Source organism: Trichechus manatus, unplaced genomic scaffold (assembly GCF_000243295.1).
Source record: "Trichechus manatus latirostris isolate Lorelei unplaced genomic scaffold, TriManLat1.0 scaffold00013, whole genome shotgun sequence".
Taxonomy (NCBI): domain Eukaryota; kingdom Metazoa; phylum Chordata; class Mammalia; order Sirenia; family Trichechidae; genus Trichechus; species Trichechus manatus.
The window spans coordinates 8,977,352-8,993,429 of record NW_004443949.1 but is presented as its reverse complement, the minus strand read 5'-3'; positions in this window follow the sequence as shown (position 1 = coordinate 8,993,429).

Below are 16,078 nucleotides of genomic sequence, written 5' to 3'. Positions count from 1 at the left end.
TATATTTTTTTTTAATGAGGAATTAACCATATAAATTTGTGGGCAGTTGTCAAATAGTATCATCATCTCTGATGGTGGAGTTTGAAGTCTGCTGGACAAGTAGTGATGAGGGGAAGAAGCAGGTAAAGTAGGGTAGAGCAAGGACAAGCTGTAACCCAGGAACCTAAGCCAAAACCCATGGGGACAGAGCAGAAATGGTGTTAGTCTCATACAACCTGTAACTGTATAACTATGAGGAGGTGAGTGCCCTTCAAGAGAAGCTGGTGCTCTTTGCGGTGGACTAAATACATACCTGGCTAAGGAGTCAGAGAAGCTAAAGGAGGATCTAGGAGAAAGTGAAATAAGTGCAGGCCTGCCTGCTGCCCCATGCTGGTGAGGTGAACCAGTAGATAAGTGGCAATGTCTGTCAGTTACAGCAGCCATTAATGACCCAACTCCAAATAATACGGTTAAAAAAAATATGGCTGCTGGTTCACTTCAACCCTCCATATCTCTTTAGGACAAAAAGGGGAGGAAATTTGGGAAATGTAGTTCAGGCTAATCCAGTCACACATTACAAAGCCACCACAGTTCACCCCTTGTTAAATCAGCATTTATGTACATATCTTTAAACCATACTTAATTTCCAAATTAAAAAAAAATAGCAGAGGCATGCTTCCACCCAACATGATGAGACTTTCCCACATACACCCAAAGGAGTGCAGTATGGGCTGTGAAGTCCCATTGGTCTACATGGCTATTGGTTAGTGAGTTCAATGTGACATTGATGCCATTGCTCCAAAACAATTAGATTCTTTCTAAAGTAACCAATTTTTACCAAAAGTAAATTACTTAGAGTGTTTTCTTCTGAATTGGGTATAATCAGATAGAATGTGAGACATTACAGGTGAGTGACCATACCTAGCACTTAGTTTTGTACATCCAGCACAGAGCACACACTAAGCATTCAATAAGTATTTGTTGAGTAATAATAATATTATAATCACTTTGAAAAAGTGTATTTTATATTTGCTTATTCAGCGCACTAGAAAAGGTAAAGTTAATGATTAACAGTGGAAGAAACAATTTTTGAAATACATTGCGGAACAAATTGCTGTAATTGAAACAGGAGTTATAGGACTCTTGTAAAATGAGGGAATACAGTTAACTAAAAACAGATAATTGATATTATATGAAAGATGACTCTAAATTATTTATAACCTTTCATGAAGTACATTTAATTTAACATGTTAAGCAACAAATTTACATACAAAAGTTGTAGGTGTTAAGAGAAAATATGCTTTTATTAAATTTCATGTACTTACAAAATGAAAAAGTTTTTAAAACAGAGTTGTGATTCTAAAAAGTAAAGCCTAAAGTTAGTGGGCTTACTCATTGGCAAACTCACAATTTCATTTTTATCTTACTTTGTCCTACTTTTCTTTCCCTCTACTTTCTTTACCTGTTATACTCTCACTGCTCAGCACTCCCTATTTTATGATCATTTTTGACATGTCTTCCTAAGGCAATATTACATGTTTTAGACTAATGTCTCTTGTCTTCAAACTATACTTGCTTCCAGCAACCTAGTTTTGTTGGAGAGAGTTCAGAAACTATTTCACCCTGGAGTGGAGTTAAAAAATATATTACCTAAAGGCAGAATGTAAGACATTCTTTGGAGATGTTTAGGAACTCTTCACACTGTACAATACATGAACGTTATGGTTTTCGTTGATATAAGCCAATAGGGGAAATGGAGAAGCTGTGTAGTCATTCAGATCAGTAGTGTCAACTTCAGAGATCAGTTGGGTAACAAAACATCCAAACTGCCATTCCTCAAGCCACTCTATTTAGACAGATGCCTATTTTCTTTTTCTACAATATGATTTGAAAAAAAAATAATCATAAATATAAGGAGATAAAGTAAAACAATAAAAGAAGTGATAGTTAAAATAAACTTTCCCAACAATGAATCGTTCTAGAATTTAAATGACTTTATACCAATTAGTGAACAAGAGTTATATTCAGAAACTATTAATTGTGTGTATGTGTGTGTTTTGAGTTCATTGCTTAGAACTAAATATAACCTATATATTTTATAAAAGATTAAATGATCAATAAAGTACATTATTCATTATTGAAAACTATATTTGGATGTTTTTGAAAGGCAAAATGTTTGGACCCTACTAGCTTGAACAATTTAATGCAAATTGGACAAATTCTTTCATGGTTAGTTGCTTATATATTCAAGAATTTGGATCCTGAAAATATCTACATGTGGTCTTCTATTTTTAAAAAGCTTTGAAAGATTTGTGCTATAAAAAAATAAGAAATATTAATGTTCTATTTTCTATTTAGTTTGTTTCTCTTTGTATTGGAATCCTGATACATATGAAAAGCAACAGCTGGGGAAATAAAAACAGTTTTAGAAATCGTGGATTCTTTTAAAAAAAATATGTTTAAACTGAAGTTTTTAATACTCCTATTTTCCAGGAATTAGTAATTGATTTATGCAAGTTAACGCATTTGAAGAAATTATACATACTGTGTGTGTGTGTAATTTTGGAAAAAGCGTTCTCCCATTTGCAATGTTTCTAGAAATGCTGCGATATAGAATGTAGAGATATATGAAAGTCAGAAACTTACATTTATATGTTTTATTAATATTTTCAAATAGTTTTCTCAGTAAATACCTTGAAAATTTGTTTAGATATTTTATGTCCTTTGTAATTTTTCAATTATTTACCATATTGAATGGCAATAATTCCTTTCCCTAAAATAATACATATTAAAACTCTCGTGACTTTAAAGAATGCTTGCTAGGAATTTAACTGTGTTTCCTAAAAAAGATAGGTTGAAGTTCTAAAGTTGCCAGCCCCTATACCTGTGAATGAGATGTTGTTTAGAAATAGAATATTTGGAGATGTTATCAGTTAAAATAACATTAAGTAGGGTGGTCTTAATCTAATGTGACTGATGTCATTATGAAAAGGGAGAAGAGACAAAGACACACAGAGGAAAGTTGGTCATGTGAAGACAAGACAAAGGCAGACATGAAGTTAAGCTCCAGCTGCAAGTCAAGGAATTTCAGGTCTAGCAGAAGCTGGGAGAAACAAAAAAGGATCTTCTCCTAGAGTCTTCAAAGAAAGAATGGCTGATCCAAAACCCTGAGTGCTGATACATCCATCTTGTTGAGGGTCTTCCTCTTTTTCACTGACCTTCTACTTTACCAAGCATGATGTCCTTCTCCAGGGACTGATCCCTCCTGATAACATGTCCAAAGTATGCGAGACATAGTCTCACCATCCTCGCTTCTAAGGAGCATTCTAGTCCTACTTCTTCCGAGACAGATATGTTTGTTCTTTCTGCAGTCCACGGTATATTCCGTATTCTTCTCCAAAACCCACAATTCAAAAGAGGTGACATTAATGAAAATTGTGGAGTAAGGACCTCTGGAAGTTTACCCTCCATAAGTGCAATTCAACAAAGAAACAAACAAACAACACTGAGAAACACCGTCAGAATAAACTTTTTCAAAAATCTAAAAATTTCCCAAAAGCTTGCATCAACCCAGGGAATAATTAGTCAAGTAAATGCCTGAATCTTGCCAAGTATAGTGAGCTTTGTGGCATTAAAGCATACCTCCTCCCAGCTCTATAGCAACCTTGAAAAATGAGAACCAGCATTCCTGGATGGAGTAGATTTGGGATGGAGCTCTTCTAAGAACTTATTCACAAGGAAGAGTCATTATTTGGCCTGTGTTTTGGTTATCTGAAAAACACCATTTTAAAGGTTTGTGCATTTGCTGAACATTTTAAAATCACAGGAAAACAATAGACTAACAAAAATGTTAAAAGGAAAAACTTGGTATATTCATAGGAGACTTGAAAAACTCTGATATATCCCTTGGAATCAAGAAGGCCCAACACATGTGGATGGCTGTGTGCATGCTGAGTAAAGACCTTTGAAAGTCCTAGCCTTTTACCTCTGACTCAGTCTTGAGGCTCTTTTCAAAAAGGACATGAAGGCTAAAGCAGAGATGTGAACTACCTGGTGGATTGTTGAAGGCATGCTCTAAACATGTACCCAAAGCTCTTCGTCAAAAACTGGGAAATATATTTGATCCAAGCATCTAAGGAAATCTCTGAACAACTAAAAGCTGATCTTTATGATAATTGAGTAGACCCTGACTGCACATAACCATCAAACAATTTTCAAAAAACTAATTCAGAAGTCACTAAACTAACAAATAACAATGACAAGCAGCAACAACTGCAAACCTTGAAGAGAGGGAAGAATCTGATTTCATATTTGTCACATTATATTATTTGTAATATCAAGTTTTTAACAATAAATTATGAGATATGCACACAAACAAGAAAGTGTCACCTATACACAGGAAAAAAAATCAACAGTAACTTTTCCTGGGGGAAACCAGAATTTGGAATACTTTAAATCAGCTATTTTGACGTATGTACAAAATGATATGGGAGATCATGTCTAAAGAACTAAAAGAAAATATGAAAGCAGTCTCTCACTGTGACATTTGAAGTTGTGTGTCAACTTAGCTGGGCCATGATTCTCAGTGGTTTGGCAGTTATGATGTAGTTTGATAGTCGTATGATGTTGTGATCACTTCCATGATGAGATTTGATATAATGTGATTGCCTCCATGATGGGATCTGCTGAGTAGCCAATCAGTTGAAAGGGAATTTCTTTGGGCATGTGGCCTGCATCGAACATAAGGGGAAACTCTGGCAAAGCTCATGGGCTTTTGCTCTCTCTGGATCCTGCAGCTGGCTCTGGACCTCTGGTTCTTGGGACTTGAGCTAGGAGGTTACCTGCAGTCTTGCCTGCCCATTTTGAGATTTGTCAGTCTTCTCAATAACATAGTAGGTAGAGAGTATGTATGATAAACTTGTCATTGTGGCTAAAAAGATTTTCAGAGACTGTACTGAAGGTGCTAATTGGCTTTCTCTAGCCACCTATGATAATATATGGGAAAAGAGAGATAAACTTAAGATGAAGCTGTCAGTTTTTTATGAATTTAGAAATATTCAGGGTACCAAAGAGCCTTTTAGTCAAAAAATGGTTTTAAACTTTGCAATTGGTTTTAAGACAAAGATGAAATCCAGGGTGTTGCCAGTAAAAAGTGGCTTTAATATCAAGATACCATAAGACCTTTACTTTTTCTTATATTTTTTAATATCTGATAAAGATTTAAGATGTTACTTCACAGAAACTTACAGTAGGGGAAAAAAAAAACTTCTTAGAAATTAAAGGGCGTACCCCTTCAATATTCTTGTTAAACAAGAAGTCTAGGAATCTTGAGGGGTTTTCCATGTAAACATGACTCTCAGCCCTAGTTATATAATAGCCCATCCTAAGGAATTATGTGGGTGTGGTTTTTGTTTAATACAGTAGATAATAATTTGATACATGCAAATAAATTTTTAAATAAATTATACCTGTTTACAAAACAGAGGCAATTAAAACTGAATGAGGTCTCTTAGAACCCCATCTACCGCAGGCATTTAGTAGGTTGAGGAAAGTACTCAGCTGCAAACACTGAGCATGCTCATAGAAATGGAAGAATGATTCAGAGGGTAGAGCCAGGAGGTGAGAAAAATTACATCAAAGGAGTAGGAAAGGAGCCCTAGTGACACAATGGTTAAGCACTCAGATGCTAACTGAAGGTTGGTGGTTCAAACCTATGCAGTGGTTTTTCAGGAGACAGACCTGGCAATCTGCTCGCATAAAGATCACACCCTAGGAAACCCCACGGGGCAGTTCTACTCTGTCACGTGGGGCCACTATGAGTCAAAATCCACTTGACAGCAGGGATATTGGAGAAATATGAGTGGATGGATGTCAGAATTACTATTAAACAATGCCTCCCTCCACCACCTGCTTGAATGGAGATATCTGGTGCAGTTATCCTGTTCATTTCTCAGCAGTATATGTTGTACACTTTTGAGTTCACAAGTCTTTGGGTTCAATGGAATATACCTGAGTTGGTGAACCCCAGGGAGCCCATCTACACCTGAGCCTGATTTAAAGGATGAAGCCCTATATTGCGGATTAAACTGCGTCCCCCTCAAAATGTGTATCAACTTGGCTAGGCCATGATTCCCAGGATTGTGTGGTTGTCCCCCATTTTGTGATCTGATGTGATTTTTCTATGCGTTGTAAATCCTAGTATCTCTGTCTGTGGTTAATGATGGAGCCCCGGTGACACAGTGGATAAGTGTTTGGCTGCTAACCAAAAGGTCGGCAGTTTGAATCCACCAGCCGCTCCTTGGAAACCCGATGGAGTTCTTCTCTGTCCTATAAGGTTGCTAAGAGTTGGAATTGACTGGATGGCAATGAATTTTTGTTTTTTTTGGTGGTTAATGAGGCAAGATTAGATTATGTTAAAGTGGATTAGGGTGGGATGCAACACCCTTACTCAGGTCACAGCCCTGATCCTATGTAAGAGGAGTTTCCCTAGGGTGTGGCCTGCATCACCTTTTATCTTACAAGAGATAAAAAGAGAGAGAAGTAAGCAGAGAGATGGGACCTCATTACCACCAAGCAAGAAACGCTGGGAGCAGAGCTTGTCCTTTTGATCCGGGGTTCCTGCACTGAAAATCTCCTAGACCAGGGGAAGATCAATGACAAGGACCTTCCTCCAGAACTGACAGAGAGAGGAAGACTTTCTGGGAGCTGGCACCCTGAATTTGGACTTCTAGCCTCCTAGACTGTGAGACAATAGATTTCTATTTGGTAAAGCCAGCCACTTGTGGTATTTCTGTTAGAGCAGCACTAGATGACTAAGACACTCTAAGTTTTAAATAATGACATAATAAGAAGAGATTTTGTGGGTCTTGGGAGTGAATGAGTAAGTGTATTCTGCATATGTAAGGAATGTGAATTATTGTGATCTGAAAGTGCACTATGATGTCCAGTTTTTACAAATAGTGCCCTCAAATTCTTCTCCTCCCTATACAAGCCTCTGGATCTGGTATTATCTTGTGGATGATTTACAATAACGAGATTGTGACAGAAGTGATATTCAGAGACTTCTGAGCTCAGGCCTTAAGAAGACAGAAAGAATCTCCTTATTTTCACTTGGAATACTTGATCTCGAGACACTGCTTCTTGGAACCCCACCATATGGAGAAGCAACACAGAGGAAAAGAGAGGCAGTCTGGTAGATAGTGTTCACTGAGTTCTAATGGAAAACCAGCATCAACCCCTATGCATGCAAGTTAGCCATTGTGTATATTTCTGATCCATTCATATCTGCATATGGCTGCAGCCCCAGGCACTGTCCTATGAGGCTGAAGACTCAGCAGAGTTGAGTCTATGCACATATTGTAAGAGAGTAAAATTATTGTTGTTTTAAGCCACCACAATGGGGGTGGTTGTTACGCAGCAGTAAATCACTGAAATATCCACCCACGGTAGAAAATATAAACAACGTCTGTTATAGTCATTCAATGGAATGTGAAAATGAATAAATATAACCATGTGCAACAATAGGGAAGAGACTCACAAGCATAATGTTGAACCAAAGAAGCTAGACACAAAATAGTGCAAACTGTTTGATACCAATAATGCATTATTCCAAACCAGGCAAAAATAATCTAGGATGTTAGAAATCAGTGTATTGTTTAATCTTCGGAAGAGGCAGTGACTAGAAGGATGAAAAAGGGGGCTTCGAGGAACCTGGCGTGTTGGCAATATTCTTTTTTTTTTTTAAATTTAGGTGCTGGTTAGAAGTATGTGTTTAGCTAGTGAAAATTCATCAAGCTGTATACATTATGATCAGTATGCTTTTCTGTATACCTGATACGCTTTAATAAAATTTATATTTAATTGCAAAAGTTAAATGTAATGGGACACAATTTCACTTCTATAAGATTAGCAAATTTTTAAAAGACTAATAAAATGAAAATTTTGAAAGTATATACAAAATAGGAATACTTTTCCAATACTGGGATATGTAAAAATTGTTACAACCACTTTAGAGAAAATTTAGCAATAAATTAAGAAAAAGAAGAAGAACATTGCCATTGAGTCAATTCCAGCTAATTAATAGTGACTCTATCGGACAGAGTAGAACTGTCCCACAGGGTTTCCAAAGTGGCAATATTTACAGAAGCAGACTGCCAAGTCTTTCTCCCATGCAGCAGCTGGTGAGTTCAAACCGCCAACTTTTGGTTAGCAGCTGAGCACATAACAACTGTGCCACCAGGGCTCCTTTGGAAATAGATAAACCAAATCAATTGCCCTCGAGTAGATTCCAACTCATAGAGACCCTACAGGACAGAGTAGAGCAGCTCAATAGGGCTTCTAAGGAGCGGCTGGTGAATTTGAACTGCTGATCTTTTGGTTGGTTAGCAGCCAAGCTCTTAACCACTGCGCCACCAGGACTCTGCTGGCAATCAGCAGTGCATTTGAAAATATACACGACCAATAATTCAGCAATTTTACTTCTCTGTATATGCCTGGTGAAATTTGTGCGTATGTGTGTAAGAAAATACGTAATATGCACATGAATGTTTACTGGAGTATTATTTTTAATAGAAGAAGTTTAATAAAAGAAAACAACTACTGGTCCATATTTAAAAGATTGGTAAAACGAATTGGAGTAATGTTGTATAATTGAGGAGTATGTAACTGTTAAAATGATAAATTAAAACTAAGTATATCAACGTGAATGGATCTCAAAAATATAATGTGAAGCCAAAAAATAAACCAAGATATATACTGACATAATTTATGAGATACTTAAAACCTAAAATAAACAAGATTTTTTATAATTGTTTTTAGACACAAACACATTTAGTGACTTAAAAAAAAACTTTGAGTTACTGTAAAAAAAAAATACTAACCATTATCTTTGAGGAAGGAATGAGGAAAACAGAATTGAAGAGGGGCACATATAAGCATGAATGGCATATGTAATATTTAATTCCTAAAAGATAACCTGAAGAAAATATGACAAAATATTAATACTTGATAATATATTTATGATCTACAGATAAAAGTGAGTTTATAAATTATAGATTTTAGTATGTAGGTGTTCTGTGTAATAAATATTAACAGTTTCTCTGACATAGAAATATAGGTATTTAGAAAATATTTATCAGATTATGTTTTTTTGTCTATCAGCAATATTTGGCAATTAAATATCTGCATCATATAACTGACCTTGTTTCAAGATCCAACATTTAAGAAAACGTGAATTTTAAACCATTAATATCAATTTACCATGAATTTTATTTGACACATCTCTCACTGATATTTTCTCAAATATTTTGATGGCATGCCTTTTATTTATGCTATCTGTGTTCAAAAGTGTCTTGTCTGAATGAAACTGAATCCCTTCAGAGAATCCCAAAGGAGATATTTAAAAGCTGAAGAATAATAATTAAAATGCTATTTTGATTACTAAGTACTATATAACACTTTTATGATTGCTATCATGCCCAAAAGATTGTGCTTGAAATTCAGACAGAATTCTGAACCTAGACAATGCTGAAGCCCTGGTGCATTATACCCAGTTGTGCTAAATGCCAAAGGAGATCAATGAGTTTTGTGATCTGAATGACCTCTCTGTAATTTCTGTGTTTGGGCAATTTGTTGTGACATTCAATATTATTTATTCTCTGTTGGTGGTAGACATGCTCCAGTGTATACCTGAACAAAGTTTCAGTGCTCTATAATTACTTTGAATATAACTGTGGCTACCATTTATCCCATTGTTTGGTTTTAAAAAATCACATTTTCTTTTAATCAGATTTGTAATGTATAAAATTGCTGGTTCCATACAAAACAATTTTTACATCCCATTACTGAAGTCAAACACTGAGAAAATATAATTTGTTATATATATACACTCTTTTATAACCTTTCAAAGGGTTTTGCTGCCAGGGACTGAAAAGCAGGAATTTGAGTATTCATTTAACAGAAGGTTATGGAGCCCGTATGATATGAAATGTTGTCAAATGCTGCCCTTAAGAAGGTACAGTCTAGTGAACCATACAGTTAGGTAATAGGTACATTACTATACAGTTAGTGGAGCATACAGTGAGGTGATATGTGCATTGCTACAGTGTAATAACACAAGGTGTCAAAGAAGCAATCATATATGGAGACACTAAACCCAGATTTTGGAGGCTAATGCCTAGCATGACAGTGCAAAAAAATAAGTAAAAGCTCCTTAGGTGGACATTTGAAGGGGGAATCCCTTATCAAATCTGAATTGAGAGCTGAGAGGAGTGTTCTAAGAAGACAGCATCTATCGTCAAAGAATAATAGGTGCGAGAGAAGGACAAGAAAGCAACATACAGTGCAATGTTAAACGAATATTCAGTGAATGTGCGAACAATATTGATTGGACTGAATGGATAAACTAGGGACCAGACTATCAAAGGATCTGAATGAAGGACTGGAGAGAAGTCATCAAATTTTAGAAATAGAATCTAGAGATTTCGATGATTGATTGGCTATACCAGATTCCAAACCCATATAGTCTTTCTTCTTGTTACCAAAGATGAATTATCCAAACCCTTTACTAAAGCCAATTCTACATCATTGCACTAGGTCCCATCCTTTCTTGCCTACCATTAACATTTTCCCTTGTGTCTTCTGCATGATCATTATTTTGTGTTAGAATTATCTCAATCAACATATACATTTGCTGTTTTTACTGCCATATTCAAAGCAAAAACAAAACACTCCTTCTCTTGCCAGCCAGCTACCACCCCACGTCTTTGCTCCCTCTTGTTAGGTTGTGTTCACTCTGCCATTTTATACTGCCGTAACTATTAACATTGGATACCAGACCTCAGTCATGCTACAAGTGGGATTGGTGATTCCCCAATCATGCCATTTATAAAGCCACAGCTCAAGCTCTGACATCCAACTCTACCATTATATCTGCCCTTTTCTAAAATGCAATGAACAATGAAGAAACTTTACACTTGATATAAATACTGTTTCAGAATGCCTGGTATGTGTATTGTCATGTCACATAATGTTATTTGCTCAACAGGTGCCTTCAGTCATCTTGATTCCCCCGTTCTCTGTCTCCAGCCCAAATGGCTATCTTGAAATCTAGACCCACATATCCAAATGCCTACTGAACATCTCCCTTTGGATGCTCCACAGTCACCTATAACTTAGCATTGCCAATACTATACCCATCTCTGTTATCCAATCCCTGTAACTATTATGTTCCTATGTTCTTTAGCTCAAAAAATGATAAATGACACAGCCATTGATATTGAATGTTATCACTTCTATCCCATATCTTATTAATTTATTCATCTGGTTATTCAAAATATTTATTGTCTACCCAGAGTTTTCTATGCACTGCTTTAGGTGATGAGGTTGTAACAGTGAAAAAAACAGACAAGATCTCTATCTTTAAAAAACTTGTACTCTAGTGACTGAGGAACATAATAAACATCTAGAAATGTCAGTGGAAGTACATCCCCAGTGGCAGCTCTCTACTCTTGCCACAGGATGCTTCAACCTGTAGAAATTTTTTCTTGGGTGTGTTTGACACCGTCCCACTATATTCCACAAACTTCACTGGATACTGGTATAGGCTTTCTAAATTGCCCTCTTGAGCTTTTCTAATTAGACTGAGGAGGAAAGCAAGAACTCCTTCCCTCCTGCATGAGATAGATTGGAGTTCAGCCCAACAAGGACCCTCTTCCTAATTTCCAAAAACATCTCTGTTTCTTCAACCTCTTTCAGAGCCTGGAGAGGTTTGATCAGCTAAGGTATGAAAACCAGTTTTTTCCACACCTTCTATGCTTTACAAATTGACCATATTTGCTGCTGTTTTCTAAAAAGTAAGTTGCAACAGAGAAAGATAGTGTTACATAAGGGACAAGGATGCAATTGCTATAGAAATGTGCGTAAAGCAGTGTTTCTTAAAGGATCCATCTGCTGGGGGAAGAAAGCAGTTTAGAAATTGTTTTTGTTGTTGTTTTCTGTCTTATTCACTGGTACTTCTAATTGCCTTTATTGGCTGAGTGATATAGAGCATTACAAATATTAGATGATCTGTAATATATAAAACCTATGAAATGTTTTCTCTAAACCTGCAGAACTTTCAACTGTTCTGCTGAACATTCATGTAGGTGATATTTGTTTACATTTTTCTAAACAACATTTAAATCTATGTAATAAAAGTTACGGTAGCAAGAGTTTAATATTCACAAAACGTTCTAGAAATGCAAATATCATGTCAATTGAAGAAAGATTGTACTTTGCTTTGTTCAAATTAGACTATTATTTTTTCATCGCAACAAGAAAATGATATCATCATGGCAATGTTTCTTATGATATTGAAAACTATCATAATATTCCTAGCACATCCATTGTGATTCTACATGTAGGTGGAAACATGATGACTTTACCATGTCTTCAAAGGCGGTAAAGATGCAAATGTAAACAGTGAAATTCATATTATTTAACTGTAAATTGCTTTCCTTTATTTCAAATTTATGTTACACTTAAGGGACAGGAGAGATTTCTAAAATGTCTGTAAGTAGGTAGTTCATATTATCTATGAACTTCACTTCGGGAGAGTAAAGAAGTATGAAAAATATTTATTTTTAGGAGAAGGTTTTCAGTAGTGAATATATCTCACACATGAGCCCCCAACGTTTTAGCAATAAGGTCAGAAGAGGGAAAAAATCTGTTTCTTACATTTATATAAAAATTTTAAAGGCATTTTATGAAGATAAGACCCTGTGAAGATCAGAAAATGTTTGACTTTCAGTGAGCATTCTGTATCATTTAGCAACACTGGTTGTTGCTGCCCAGCTTCTGGAATTTATTTTTGTTGTTGTTATTAGGTGCCATCGAGTCGATTCACAGTGACCCTATGTACCAACAGAACAAAACACTGCGAGGTACCGGGCATCCTCACAATCTTTACTATGCCTGAGCCAATCATTGCAGCCACTGTGTCAATCCATATCATTGAGAGTCTTCCTCTTTTTCACTGACCTTCTGCTTTACCAAGCATGATGTCCTTCTCCAGGGACCAGTCCCTCCTGATAACATGTCCAAAGTACATGAGATGAAGTCTCACCATCTTTTCTTCTAAGGAGCATTCTGGCTGTACTTCTTCCAAGACAGATTTGTTCTTCTAGCAGTCCATGATATATTCAATATTCTTTGTCAACACCATAATTCAAAGGCATCAACTCTTCTTTTGTCTTCCTTATTCATTGTCCAGCTTTTGAATGCATATGAGGCAATTGAAAATACAATGGCTTGGGTCGGGTGCACTTTAGTCCTCAAAGTGACATCCTTGCTTTTCAACACTTTAAAGAGGTGTTTTGCAGCAGATTTACCCAACACAATACATCATCTGATTTCTTGACCATTGCTTCCAAGGATGATGATTCTGAATCCAAGTAAAATGAAATCCTTGATAACTTCAGTGTTTTCTCCATTTATCATGATGTTGCTTATTGGTCCACTTGTGAGGATTTTAATTTTCTTTATGTTGAGGTGTAATCCATACTGAAAGCTGTGATCTTTGATCTTATTCAGTAAGTGCTTTGAGTCCTCTTCACTTTTAGCAATTAAGATGGTGTCATCTGTATGTCTCAGGTTGTGAATGAGACTTCCTCCAATCCTGAAGCTGCTTTCTTCTTCATTTAGTCCAGTTTCTTGGATTATTTGCTTAGTATACAGATTGAGTAAATATGGTGAAAGAATACAACCCTGACACACCTTTCCTGACTTTGAACCACGCAGTATCCCCTGGTTCTGTTTGAATGACTGCCTCTTGATTTATGCACAGGTTCCTCATGAGCACAATTAAGTGTTCTGAAATTTCCATTCTTCACATTATTATCCATAATTTGTTATGATCCACACAGTCGAATGTCTTTGCATAGTCAATAAAACACAGGTAAACATCCTTCTGGCATTCTCTGCTTTAAACCAGGATCCATCTGACATCAGCAATGATATCCTTGGATCCTCTTCTGAATCCAGCTTGAATTTCTGGTGGTTTCCTGTCAGTGTACTGCTGCAACTGCTTTTGAATGATCTTCAGCAAAATTTTACGTGTGTATGATATTAATGCTGTTGTTCGATAATTTCCACATTCTACTGGATCACCTTTCTTTGGAATGGGCACAAATATGGATCTCTTGCAGCTGACTGGCCAGGAAGCTGTCTTCCACATTTGTTGACATAGCTGAATGAGCACCTCCAGGGTTGCATCTGTTTATTGAAACATCTCAATTCATATTCCGTCAATTCCTGGAGCCTTATTTTCACCAATGACTTCAGTACAGCTTGGACATCTTCCTTCTGTACCATCAAATCTTAATCATATGCTAATTCCTGAAATGGTTGAATGTCAACCAATTCTTTTTGGTACAGTAACTCTGTGTATTCCTTCCATTATCTTTTGGTGCTTCCTGTGTAGTTCAATGTTTTGCCCATAGAATTCTTTACTATTGCAACTTTAAGCTTGAATTTTTTGTTCAGTTCTTTCAGCTTGAGCAATGCCAAGCATGTTCTTCTCTTTTAGTTTTCTCACTGCAGGTCTTTGCACATTTCATTAAAATACTTTACTTTATCTTCTTGAGCCACCCTTTGAAATCTTTTATTCAAATCTTTTACTTCATCATTTCTTCTGTTCACTTTAGCTACTTGACATTCCAGAGCAAGTTTTAGAGTCTCTTTTGACATCCATTTTGGCTTTTTCTTTTTTTCCTGTCTTTTTAATGACCTCTTCCCTTCTTCATGTATGACGTTCTTGATGTCTTTCCACAACTAGTCTGGTCTTCCATCATTAGTGCTAAATGCATCAAATCTGTTCTTGAGATGGTCTCTAAATTCACGTGGGTAATACTCAAAATCTTATTTTGGCTCTCATGGACTTACTCTAATTTCCTTCATCTTCAGCTTGAACTTGCGTATGAGCAGTTGATGATCTGGTCTGTTCCACAGTCAGTCCCTGGCCTTGTTCTGATTGATGATATTGAGCTTCTCCATCATCTCTTTCCACAGATGTAGTTGATTTGATTCCTGTGCATTCCGTCTGGTGAGGTCCACATATATAGTCACCTTTATGTTATTGAACAAAGGTATTTGCAATAAAGAAGCCGTTGGTCTTGCAAAATTCTATCATGCTATCTCTAGCGTCATTTCTATTACCAAAGCCGTATTTTCCAGCTACCCATCCTTCTTTGTTTCTAACTTTTGCATTCTAATCACCAGTAATTATCAGTGCATCTTAATTGCATGTTTGATCAATTTTTGAATGCATAAGTTGGTAAAAATCTTCAATTTTCTCATCTTTGGCGTTAGTGGTTGGTGTGTAAATTTGAATAATGGATTAACTGGTCTTCCTTGTAGATGTATAGATAACATCCTATCACTGACAGCATTGCACTTCAGCATAGATCCTGAAATGTTCTTTTTGATGATGAATGTGACACCATTCCTCTTCAATTTGTCATTCCCAGTATAGTAGAGTATGTGATTGTACAATTCAAAATGGTCAATATCAGTCCATTTCAGCTCACTGATACCTAGGATATCCATCCTTATGAGTTCCATTTCATTTTTTATAACCTCCAGGGTTTCTAGATTCATACTTCATATATTCCATGTTCTGCTTATTAATGGATGTTTACAAGCTGTTTCTACTCATTTTGAGTCATGCCACATCAGCAAATGAAGGTACCGAAAGCTCAACTCTGTACATGTCACTAAAGTGAACTCTACTTTGAGGAAGCAGCTCTTTCCTGGTTGTATTTTTTTTATATATATATATTGTACTTCAGGTGAAGGCTTACAGAACAAATAATTTCTCATGAAACAGAAGTACACGTTATTTTATGACATTGGTTAACAACCCCACAACATATCAACCCTCTAACTTCTCAACCTCTTTTTTTTTTTTGGTAAAAATACACATAGCCAAAGATACACCATTCCAAAAATTTCTACACACACAGTTCAGTGACACTGACTATGCTCTTCCAATTGGGCTGTTATTCTCACTTAAGATGAAGGCTTACAGAACAAAATAGTTTCTCATTTAACAGTTACTACAAAT